This window comes from Coregonus clupeaformis, unplaced genomic scaffold (genome assembly GCF_020615455.1).
Source record: "Coregonus clupeaformis isolate EN_2021a unplaced genomic scaffold, ASM2061545v1 scaf0576, whole genome shotgun sequence".
Lineage (NCBI taxonomy): Eukaryota > Metazoa > Chordata > Actinopteri > Salmoniformes > Salmonidae > Coregonus > Coregonus clupeaformis.
The window spans coordinates 10,788-22,757 of NW_025534031.1; the positions used below are offsets into that span (position 1 = coordinate 10,788).

The 11,970-nt window shown below is 43.2% G+C and overlaps 1 pseudogene; it reads left to right on the top strand.

The window, feature by feature from the left end:
- The first annotated feature begins 555 nt into the window (after nt 1-555).
- Nucleotides 556-11,970, top strand: LOC123485113 (annotated as a pseudogene).

Genomic DNA, 11,970 nt, shown 5'->3' on the forward strand with positions numbered 1-11,970 from the left:
TGTGAACACAATAACCATGTAAGCCATGAACAAAAATATTATTTAACAAATGTATCATGGCTTCTTGCATCATTAAAGGACGAATTGAAATATAGAATACACTTACAAAGCAGATGCATAAGACTTAGATATCGCTCCAACAATCTTTACATTCACTTTCACCAGACAAGGAGCACTCCAAGACTCAGAACACATTCATAGCCAGTGTGTCGAAGTCAGTGATCAAGCAGCTCCTGGACCTTTTGTAGGAAAAGGTGCTGAACGATGAGGAGAACAGCTCTAGGGCAGAGCAGGCATGATACCTCATCAATATGGTGCGGAAGAAAGGGGGCAAAGCCAGTGAGAAGATGATTGCCCGAGTTCAGGAGAGAGATCCTGGACTTCATGACAAATGTGGTCTGGCCCCCAGGCAGCTTGCCCAGATGAGTGAGTGAAACTGATACACCATTCATTGATATCTGTCACAATAACAAACTTGTCTTAGACTTGATTGGAGTTAGTAAGAACTTAACAGATACTGTAAATTGAATGTAACATGCTGTATTTTCCATGCAGCGCATCATCGCCCAGTTATCACAGCAGGAGGAGCACCCAGTGTCCTCTGTCCTCATCCCCAGCACCAAGGACTTTAAGGAGGACATTCTTCAGAGAAAGGGTCATGAGGTTCGAGCTCTACTTGGTTGTCAAAGTGGTTCTCCAAATATTTATTATCTGTGTACTGTACATGTATCGGTTTTCTGAGTGCACCGATAGAATTGCCAGCTTCTGAGTTTATAGTTCTCCTATTACACTAATGAGCTTGCTTATGAACCCCAGGGGGTTCCTCTGTCAGTGTCACAGATTAGAGAAATAAAGTCATTTGTGTTACTCTAAATTCAAAACCGGAGAGCAACAGCTGTCGGTGGAGCCCACAAAGCACGTAACAAACAGTGACATGACCTAGAGTATGGTCAATCAAGTTAATGTTTCCGACATCTTCGGACTACTAAACAACTAGTGATTTAGAACACCGGAGAGTTACCGCAAGTCGCAAAGAAAACAGGAGCTGCCTCCACTACTCCAACACCATTTCAACTTCAATATTTCAACTACCTGGCTAAAATGCTTGCTCAGTAGCCTAACTGCCTTTCATGGGCAACGATAAGCCAGCTAGTTAACATTAGCCTACTACATCTAGCTACATATTGAACTTCCATCCTCTCAGGCCAGGGGCACAATGTATGAATTTATGGTTGGATCAGAATTGCCGTTATAATCATTGGCCAGTACGGAGAATTAATTAAAGCCACAAGTCCAAATTCCTATCTCCATCCATGGCTAATTTTGGAAAGGGCCAATTTTAGCTAGCTAGCTAGCCACCGGAGTAGAACAACTTAATGAGATGCAACAATTCAACATTTGTCTGTCTGTAGATAGGTTTCCATCCAATTTGCAACACATTTTCATGCAAATATTCTAAAATCTGAATAAAACAATATGCTAATTTTCCCATGAGAGATGTGTTTCCATCAAACTTACTTTTTGCGGATAAAAGGCTATGTGTGATGACATAGTGCACATAAAAATATGTTTTGCGGTAAAATGTCCATGTTATACAGCAAATGTGCCCACTCTGGTCTTGGCATGAGCACTCTAGCCAACATGTCGCAGATACTGTGTTACCACATTGAGATTATTATGGATAAGAACGATATTATTTGTATTTGTCAAGCGGCAGCCAAGCATTGATCACTATGTCACCAGAATGAGACACTCTATATTTATTGGGAAGGGAGCATCAAGCTCATCACCTTGCACATTCACCACCCTGTGAAGTTCATCATACCTTATTTCATCTGTAGCCTAATAAACGACATACTTTCTCAAGTCTTAGTGGGGGAGAACCACACAACATATCATTGTGTGACTCCAAGTTTACCGATTTGATGGTTATTATATCTATATTTGCACATCAAGGCGTTTCCACCGCAATTTCTCACAGAATTCATTTTACTGACACAAAAGGATCCTACCATGTCGAACGAACAAATTGTCTGTCGGCATTTATACATTTGTACCGGCATTTCATATTTCCATCAGCCCGGTCGTGACTTTTTCATGTGTCAGGTAATTCATCTGTATGAAATGGTTGGATGGAAACCTGGTTAATGACCATTCACAGTTGAGCTCACTCAGTTTAGCCCAACGCTGATTGGATATTATTACAAATGCTCATTGGCTTCCCTTGCATTCAATGCTATGGGCGGCAACAATATCATACTCTTTTTGACCTGACAGCATCAGATATATGGGCTACACATACAGAGACAGAGGGGCGCTGTTTCGCTCGCTCGGATGCTTTCTCCGGTGAGATACATTCAGCTTATTGAGAATTGAAGGACAATTATGAAACACAGAGCAACGAATGATCAATTATTTTATATGTTTTTTTCTATTTTTCTTGGTCAGTTGTTTTGGGACGCCTGGCTTCCCTTGGCATCCATGAATATGCGCCACTTTCCAATACAAGTTAGGGTATCCTAAACCTGACGTCTTCCCCATCAACATCTTCACACACCTGAACACAGAGAACGGCAAAGCCCTGATTACAGTTTTTGCCCATTGCTTACACACTAAAACCGAATGCTTAGACCAAAGCCTCAATACCTAAACTTATTGTAGCATACCTTAAACACAGTGTAACCATAGCTTAAACACAATGTCAACTTTGCACTTTGCAATTCTGTAACACACTTATTGCGAAACACTACACACGTTTTCTTACATTAGACACCTATTATCATTGGGAAAACACTGTTCAAAATGCAAAACTCATCTGGCAATTGTATGCACTTACATACACACCTGAAAACACTTGCACAGAAAACAGAACACCAATCAGTCCAAGCCTTAGCACTACAAATAGGCCCTCAGGTAAGCCATTTTTAGAACTTTGCAAGCATGGAGGCAATGAGAGTCAGAGTAAGAGGAGGACAAAGAGAGAGAGGAGTCAGATGTGGAAGAGGGACGTGGAAGAGGACGAGGACCAGTCCGGGAGACGTATATCAGATGACATCAGGGCTACTCTGGTGGACCATGTGATAAATCATGGCCTGTCCATGAGGGAGGCTGGGCAAAGAGTCCACCCTAACCTCAGTCACTACACAGTAGCATCGAAAATAAGGACATTCCGACTGTAGAACAGGTATATCTTCAAGATTCTACTCCAGACTGTACCTATTGTATGTGTCACATGATTCTGTATCATATTACAGTATTACTGTACTAACTATACTATACAAAAATGGGTAGTGCTGTGAAGTACTGTATATGTAAAGGAATACCATTGTGATGTTGCAGTACTGTGTACAGTTTGAAAAATACAGTATGTGAAAAATAACCTAACCAATGACATCTTGTGGTGGCATTTTCTACAGAATGGTTGGACGACCTCCTCAAGGTGGAAGGAAACGGCTCTTCACTCAACAACAAGAGCTTGCCATCATTGAAATGGTGCGAGAAAATAATGCAATCCGACTTCGTGAGTTGCAACAACGCATAATTGCAAATGGAAATGAATTCAACAATATCAACAGGGTCAGCATTTCTACACTAAGTCGCATCCTACAGAAACATAACTTCAGAATGAAGCAGCTGTACAGGGTGCCATTTGAGAGGAACAGTGTCAGGGTCAAGGATCTGCGCCATGATTATGTGCAGGTATGTGTCACTTTACTTTACATACTATATATTGTGATGTGGGAATGAGGCTTTATGCTGCCACCTGCCCTGCCTGTAGCTTGTAGTTTTTGTCTATACTCACCCAACACCCTACTTGTGTGAAAATATAGACATTGTAGTTACTTTATGTGTTTTCAGTAACACTATTCAATATTTTCTGTTACAGACAGTTCTGGAGTTTGATGCCGCCGACCTGCCGCATGAGTTCATCTACGTGGATGAGGCAGGCTTCAATCTGGCCAAAACCAGGCATCGGGGCCGTAACGTAGTTGGACAAAGGGCTGTTGTAAATGTCCCTGGGCAGCGTGGGGGAAATATCACCTTGTGTGCTGCAATTAGTGTCCAAGGAGTCCTGCATCATCATGCCACTCTAGGTCCCTACAATATAGGACAGATCATTGCATTTCTAGATGCACTACATGCAGTTGTGCAGGACAGACCACAGCAGCCCAGGTTTGTTGTCATCTGGGATAATGTTAGTTTCCACCGGGCTGCTCTGGTCCGAGATTGGTTCAACAACCATAATCGTTTCACAGTTTTATACCAGCCCCTTTCTAAATGCAATCGAGGAATTATTTTCAGCGTGGCGGTGGAAAGTACAGTGGGGAGAACAAGTATTTGATACACTGCCGATTTTGCAGGTTTTCCTACTTACGAAGCATGTAGAGGTCTGGAATTTTTATCATAGGTACATTTAAACTGTGAGAGACGGAATCTAAAATCAAAAATCCAGAAAATCACATTGTATGATTTTTAAGCAATTAATTTGCATTTTATTGCATGACAAAAGTATTTCATACATCAGAAAAGCAGAACTTAATATTTGGTACAGAAACCTTTGTTTGCAATTACAGAGATCATACGTTTCCTGTAGGTCTTGACCAGGTTTGCACACACTGCAGAAGGGATTTTGGCCCACTCCTCCATACAGACCTTCTCCAGATCCTTCAGGTTTCAGGGCTGTCGCTGGGCAATACAGACTTTCAGCTCCCCTCAAAATATTTTCAATTGGGTTCAGGTCTGGAGACTGGCTAGGCCACTCCAGGACCTTGAGATGCTTCTTACGGAGCCACTCCTTAGTTGCCCTGGCTGTGTGTTTCGGGTCATTGTCATGCTGGAAGACCCAGTCACGACCCATCTTCAATGCTCTTATTGAGGGAAGGAGGTTGTTGGCCAAGATCTCGCGATACATGGCCCCATCCATCCTCCCCTCAATACGGTGCAGTCGTCCTGTCCCCTTTGCAGAAAAGCATCCCCAAAGAATGATGTTTCCACCTCCATGCTTCACGGTTGGGATGGTGTTCTTGGGGTTGTACTCATACTTCTTCTTCCTCCAAACACGGCGAGTGGAGTTTAGACCAAAAAGCTCTATTTTTGTCTCATCAGACCACATGACCTTCTCCCATTCCTCCTCTGGATTTATTTATTTATTTTATTTTTTTGTCATTTAGCAGACGCTCTTATCCAGAGCGACTTACATGAGCAATTAGGGTTAAGTGCCTTGCTTAAGGGCACAGACAGATTTTTTCAACCTAGTCGGCTGGGGGATTAGAACCAGCGACCTTTCGGTTACTGGCACAACGCTCTTACCCACTAAGCCACCTGCCGCCCTCTGGATCATCCAGATGGTCATTGGCAAACTTCAGACGGGCCTGGACATGCGCTGGCTTGAGCAGGGGGACCTTGCGTGCGCTGCAGGATTTTAATCCATGACGGCGTAGTGTGTTACTAATGGTTTTCTTTGAGACTGTGGTCCCAGCTCTCTTCAGGTCATTGAACAGGTCCTGCCGTGTAGTTCTGGGCTGATCCCTCACCTTCCTCATGATCATTGATGCCCCACGAGGTGAGATCTTGCATGGAGCCCCAGACCGAGGGTGATTGACCGTCATCTTGAACTTCTTCCATTTTCTAATAATTGCGCCAACAGTTGTTGCCTTTTTACCAAGCTGCTTGCCTATTGTCCTGTAGCCCATCCCAGCCTTGTGCAGGTCTACAATTTTAACCCTGATTTTCTTACACAGCTCTCTGGTCTTGGCCATTGTGGAGAGGTTGGAGTCTGTTTGATTGAGTGTGGACAGGTGTCTTTTATACAGGTAACGAGTTCAAACAGGTGCAGTTAATACAGGTAATGAGTAGAGAACAGGAGGGCTTCTTAAAGAAAAACTAACAGGTCTGTGAGAGCCGGAATTCTTACTGGTTGGTAGGTGATCAAATACTTATGTCATGCAATAAAATGCTAATGAATTGCTTAAAAATCATACAATGTGATTTTCTGGATTTTTGTTTTAGACACCGTCTCTCACAGTTGAAGTGTACCTATGATACAAATTACAGACCTCTACATGCTTTGTAAGTAGGAAAACCTGCAAAATCGGCAGTGTATCAAATACTTGTTCTCCCCACTGTATATGATCAGCAACCACATGCCCGCATGACTCTTCTGCAAGCAATGGAAGAGGCATGTGGAGACATTGAGGTGGGATCAATCCAAGGGTGGATTCGGCACACAAGGCGATATTTTCCCCGATGCCTAGCCCGCGAGGACATCGCCTGTGATGTTTGACGAGGTCTTGTGGCCAGATCCGAACAGAAGGCGTGATCCATAAGCCCCCCGCCCCCCCCACACACACACGCACACGCACACACACACAAAACAAGTATATGTTTTTTCCCCCAATAGCAATTTATCCAGTAATTGTTTTGTTTTTTTACTTTTGTTTTGTTGCAAAATTTGATGTTAAGAATTTCTGTAAGAATGTTTGTTTTTTGTAAAAACTTTTTTTGTAAATACTGTTTGTTTACTGCAGAAATTCTACTTTTAGTTTTACAGAAGACAATGACAATAAAATGACAATAAAAATAGAAACACAAAGACTGCAGTGTTTTATATAAAGCCCATCAGTGTGTTGCTGGTGATATGAAAGAGTAATTCAAATGTTGCTTGTGTGTATGGTTTTGTTGCAAGAATTTCATTTTTAGAAAGGAGTGTTATGTTTTGATTGCAGTGTTTCATTTTGGCATATATGTGAGTTGTTAATCTCCAAGTGCTATGTCTGATTGGCTTGTGTGTTGAGTTTTGACATAATGAGCCAAATTCTGCAAAAAGTGTGTAAGCAATAGGCAAAAACTGTAACAAACTCAATGTCATCCTCATTCAGGCCTGCAGGGGAGGTGAGTGAGCTCAAAAGTGTGTTTCCAAAATGTATTTAAACCTTTTGTACTGGCTTTAATTTGAGTAGAATGCCTCCATATTAAAGAGGATTTGCATGTTGTTTCAGGCAAGGACGGTTCTGTTTGGGTCAGTGACGTAGTGCCTGGGCCCAGCCCTGACCTGGGGTTAGAGAGTGACTCAATCAGCAGGGAGCACAAAAATAAGGACTTCATCTCCCTTCTGTCCTGCACACCAAGGTTAGTGGGTCATATTAACACATTCTCAAGCAATATATTGTTTGTAAATGACTTTGAGTAAACCCTCATTATATTCCCACCCCCTTCAGATAATGTATCCTACAGAAATAAACAGATGTGCACCTTTTTGTTCGGTGCATCATGGAGACATTCAACACCTATGCCTGTATTTGTAATTATTACTGATCCCCATTAGCTGCTGCCAAGGAAGCAGGGCTCCAAACAAGATTAAGGCAATTACAGTGCATTCTGAAAGTAATCAGACCCCTTCGACTTTTTCCACATTATGTTACAGCCTTATTCTAAAATTGATTAAATTAAATGTTTTCCTCAATCTAAACACAATACCCCATAATGACAAAACCAAAAACGTTTTTGCAAATGTTTAACAATTAAAAAACTGAAATACCTTATTTACATAAGTATTCAGACCCTTTGCTCTGAGACTCAAAATTGAGCTCAGTTGCATCCTGTTTCCATTGATCATCCTTGAGATGTTTCTATAACTTGATTGGAGTCCACCTGTGGTAAATTCAATTGCTTGGACATGATTTGGAAAGACACACACCTGTCTATATAAGGACAGTACATGTCAGAGCAAAAACCAAGCGATGAGGTCGAAAGAATGGTCCGTAGATCTCCGAGACAGGATTGTTTCGAGGCACAGATCTGGGGAAGGGTACCAAATAATGTCTGCAGGATTGAAGGTCCCCAAGAACACAGTGGCCTCCAACATTCTTAAATGGAAGAAGTTTGGAACCATCAAGACTCTTCCTAGAGCTGGCCTCCCGGCCAAACTGAGCAATCGGGGGAGAAGGGCATTGGTCAGGGAGGTGACCAAGAACCCGATGGTTACTCTGACAGAGCTCCAGAGTTCTTCTGTGGAGATGTGAGAACCTTCCAGGAGGACAACCATCTCTGCAGTACACCACCAATGAGGCCTTTATGGGAGAGTGGCCAGACGGAAGCCACTCCTCAGTAAAAGGCACATGACAGCCCACTTGGAGTTTGCCAAAATGGACCTAAAGGACTCTCAGATCATGAGAAACAAGATTCTTTGGTCTGAAGAAACCAAGATTGAACTCTTTGGCCTGAATGCCAAGTGTCACGTCTGGCATCCCTACGGTGAAGCATGGTAGTGGCAGCATCATACTGTGGGAATGTTTTTCAGCGGCAGGGACTGGGAGACTAGTCAGGATCGAGGGAAAGATGAACAGATTCTTGTTGAAAACCTGCCCCAGAGCACTCAGGACCTCAGACTGGGGCTAAGGTTCACCTTCCAACTGGACAACGACCCTAAGTACACAGCCAAGACAACCCAGGAGTGGCTTCGACGACAAGTCTCTGAATGTCCTTGAGTGGCCAAGCCAGAGCGCAGACTTGAACCCGATCTAACATCTCTGGAGAGACCTGAAAATAGCTGTGCAGCGATGCTACCCATCCAACCTGACAGAGCTTGACAGGATCTGCAGAGAAGAATGTGAGAAACTCCCCAAATACAGGTGTGCCAAACTTGTAGCGTCATACCCAAGACTTGAGGCTGTAATCGCTGCCAAATATGCTTAAACAAAGTACTGAGTAAAGGGTCTGAATAGTTATGTAAATGTGATATCAGTTTTATTTATTTTTATACATTTACCACACAAAAAAAAACGTTTTTTGCTTCATCATTATGGGGTATTGTGTGTAGATTGATGAGGAATAAAAACAATTTAATCCATTGTAGAATATAGCTGTAACGTCAAATTTTTTGGGAAAAAGTCAAGGGGTCTGAATACTTTCTGAATGCACTGTACATACAAAATAAAACAGTACATCACACAACATTACTCTACCACAACATATCTACAGTACAAAATCCATAATACAGCAATATAATAATATTACAATGTACTTATGTGTAGAGTGAGTGTGTGTGCCTGTGTGTGTCTCCTCACAGTTCGCGCTGTTCCATAAGGTGTACTTTTATCTGTTTCTTAAATCTAATTTTACTGCTTGCATGAGTTACTTGATGTGGAATAGAGCTCCATATAATCATGCCTCTATGTAGTACTGTTTATTCCCCAGAGTCTGTTCTGGACTTGGGGACTGTGAAAATAATCCTGGTGGCATATCTTGTGGGGTATGCATGGGTGTCTGAGCTGTGTTCTAGTCGTTTGAACAGACAGCTCGGTGTGCTTAACATGTCAATAGCTCTCACAAAAGATAAGTAGTGGGCAGTCAATCTTTCCTCTACTTTGAGCCAGGAGAGACTGACATGCATGTTATTGATGTTAGCGCTCATTGTACATTTAAAGGCCAGCTGTGCTGCTCTGTTCTGGGCCAAATGTAATTTGGCTATGTCCCTCTTTGTGGCACTTGACCCTATTACTGGGCAGTAGTCCAGGTGTGACAAAACTAAGGCCTGTAGGACTTGTTTTGTAGATAGCGATGTCAAGAAAGCAGAGCAGCGCTTTATTATGGACAGACCTCTCCCCCATCTTAGCTACCATTGCGTCAATATGTTTTGACCATGAACAAACATGTGATGATCATGCAAGAATTGTTCAGAAAGGCAAGTATCTGGAAACAGAACAGTTAACAATGCTATTTCCTCATTGCATTGCGCTGCCTGGAAAAATGTATCAGCTTTGATTTACTTTGAGCCACAATAACATGTTTGTATTTTCTTCCATACAGGTCATGGGTCGCTTTTAAGATTTCCCCAGACAGATGCTGACCAAAGACAGAGCCACTTTAACAAAGTACTTCTACCTCTGAGTAGTTGTTATGATTAATTAATTTTACTGTATTCACAATGGAGGAATATGGGAGGAACATTGTTTAAGTTTAGGTGTTTGGTATACACACCTTTTTAGACCATCACCAGTGTGTTTCAATTTTATACATAGAATGAACCTTTTAACATTATTTTATCACCAGCAAATTATTTATCATCAGCAAATAATAATATCCTCCTGTAGAGGTATTGGGTAGCCTAGGTCGTATTGTGTTCCAGCAATGCTCTAACACACCTGATTCAGCTAATCAAAGTCAAGATGAGCAGCTAATTAGTAGGATCAGGTGTGTTAGAGCAGGGCTGGAACAAAATATAAGTTAGGCTACCCAATGGCTCTCAGAGTGGAGGATTGGCCACATTTGAAAGGCTAGTCATGGCTCACATCAACACCATTGATTATCCCAGAAACCCTAGACCCACTCCAATTTGCATACCGCCCCAACAGATCCACAGATGATGCAATCTCTGTGCACTCCACACTGCCCTTTCCCACCTGGACAAGAGGAACACCTACGTGAGAATGCTATTCATTGACTACAGCTCAGCTTTAAACACCATAGTGCCCTCAAAGCTCATCACCAAGCTAAGGATCCTGGGACTAAACACCTCCCTCTGCAACTGGATCCTGGACTTCCTGACGGGCCGCCACCAGGTGGTAAGGGTAGGTAACAACACATCTGCCACACTGATCCTCAACACGGGGGCCCCTCAGGGGTGCGTGCTCAGTCCCCCTCCTGTACTCCCTGTTCACCCATGACTGCATGGCCAGGCACGACTCAACACCATCATTAAGTTTGCCGACGACACAACAGTGGTAGGCCTGATCACCGACAACGATGAGACAGCCTAAGGAGGGAGGTCAGAGACCTGGCCGTGTGGTGCCAGGATAACAACCTCTCCCTCAACTTGACCAAGACAAAGGAGATGATTGTGGACTACAGGAAAAAAAAGGGACTGAGCACGCCCCCCATTCTCATCGACTTGGGGCTGTAGTGGAACAGGTTGAGAGCTTCAAGTTCCTTGGTGTCCACATCACCAACGAACTATCATGGTCCAAACACACCAAGACAGTCGTGAAGAGGGCACGACAAAGCCTATTCCCCTCAGGAGACTGAAAAGATTTGGCATGGGTCCTCAGATCCTCAAAAAATGATACAGCTGCACCATCGAGAGCATCCTGACTGGTTGCATCACCGCCTGGTATGGCAACTGATTGGCCTCCGACCGCAAGGCACTACAGAGGGGTGGTGTGTACGGCCCAGTACATCACTGGGGCCAAACTTCCTGCCATCCAGGACCTCTATACCAGGTGGTGTCAGAGGAAGGCCCTCAAAATTGTCAAAAACTCCAGCCACCCTAGTCATAGACTGTTCTCTCTGCTACCGCATGGAAGCGGTACCGGAGTGCCAAGTCTAGTTCAAAGACTTCTCAACAGCTTCTACCCCCAAGCCATAAGACTCCTGAACAGCTAATCAAGGCTACCCAGACTATTTGCACTGCCCCCACCCCCCACCCCATCTTTTTACGCTGCTGCTACTCTTGTTAATTATTTATGCATTGTCACTTTAACTCTACCCACATGTACATATTACCTCAACTACCTCAACTAGCCTCTTTTTTTCTCAAAACTTTTGTTGTTTTATTTTACTTTTTTATAAAAATAAATGCATTGTTGGTTAAGGGCTGTAAGTAAGCATTTCACGGTAATGTCTACACCTGTTGTATTCGGCGCATGTGGCAAATAAAATTTGATTGTATTTGAAGTCCCTCATACTTGGGAGTTGCTCTGTTTCTGTTACTGCCTGAAGCTGTCACACCCTGATCTGTTTCACCTGTCTTGTGGTTGTCTCCACCCCCCACCAGGTGTCTCCCATTTGTCCCCATTATCCCCTGTGTATTTATACCAGTGTTTTCTGTTTGTCTGTTGCCAGTTCGTCTTGTCAGCCTACCAGCGGTTTTCTGTGCTCCTGTTTTTTCCTGTCCCTGTTTTCTAGTCCTTCCAGTTCCGACCATCTCTGCCTGCCCTGACCCTGAGCCCGCCTGCCATATCATTCTGCCTGTAG